Genomic DNA, 1,223 nt, shown 5'->3' with positions numbered 1-1,223 from the left:
AGGATGGACAGCCATCTGGTGGTTGGGTCTCCTTAATTCTTACTATCCCATAAGGAGAGTTAGGCTGTAACAAGAACCAAGGCCAGGAGATCTTATCTTTTTTAGCATGCCTCTCATTTCTAACTTTTTTAAATGGCAGTAAATCTAAGATCTTGTGAGCTGTCTTCACTAGGCAATTAATCAAGCACATACTATATGCCAGGCACTATGCCAGGCTCTGGCATAAGATACAAAGAATCCCTCCCTCAAGGAACTTACATTCTAAAGGAAGTGGGGGGAAGGGACAATTACATAAATATATTTGAGGGAGTGACCATTGACAGTTTACCTGTAGAGGGCATAAGTATTTAGGTTCTAAGAAAGACAGTTGATGAGTAAGTCTGCTCTAATAGTTAATTTATCTGAGGCATAGGCCTGCCTTAAAGCTCCAAGATAAGCAGTTACTGAGAGGAGTCTGACTCTGAGTTCTGTGATAGCATTTGCTTATTTACATAAGACAAGCTATATAACATTGGAGTTAATGGAAAACACAACATGCTTCAGTGATGGATAATCTTTACATCAATAACTAGGAAAATATGGGCACCAGAACTCTTCAAATATTATGGGAAAATATAATTTAGCTGATTAGAGATACAAGATGAGAATTTGGTTATTAAACCATAAGCTAAAGAGGACCTAGCTGCTGAACCAAGAAAGGTTAGAGGAAGAGAGGAGAGAGGTGAAAGAATAGATTTTAGAAATGGCAGAGAAAGGAATCAACAGAGACTGCTTTCTATTATTAATAGTTACTAAGAAGAATAAGGAGAGAAAACAATACTCTGGGGTCTCTATTAGTATTTCCTGCTGAGAAAAAAGAAGATAATCCCATGCACTGCCACCTGTTGCAGAGAAGAGTTGGAGAGACCTTTGACAACCTTAGTATAAAGATAATTTCCTTTTCCTAAAAGAGTAATTATAATTAGTGATAATTAATAATTACACTCACTAATTATATTAATTATATATTACATATATACTATCTGATCCAATATGATATATACAATATAATAATATATTAGACTAGATTAGTAATATATCATATTATTACTATATAATAAAATATTAATAATTAATACACTAATAGATTATGTTATATATTAATAATACATGATCATATTATATTATATGCTATATATCATATATTAGATTAGATAGAATGTGTGCAATATACAATTATAATT

Source organism: Trichosurus vulpecula, chromosome 5, assembly GCF_011100635.1.
Source record: "Trichosurus vulpecula isolate mTriVul1 chromosome 5, mTriVul1.pri, whole genome shotgun sequence".
NCBI lineage: Eukaryota > Metazoa > Chordata > Mammalia > Diprotodontia > Phalangeridae > Trichosurus > Trichosurus vulpecula.
The sequence above is the reverse complement of the archived record's forward strand: the minus strand, read 5'-3'. Positions refer to the sequence as shown.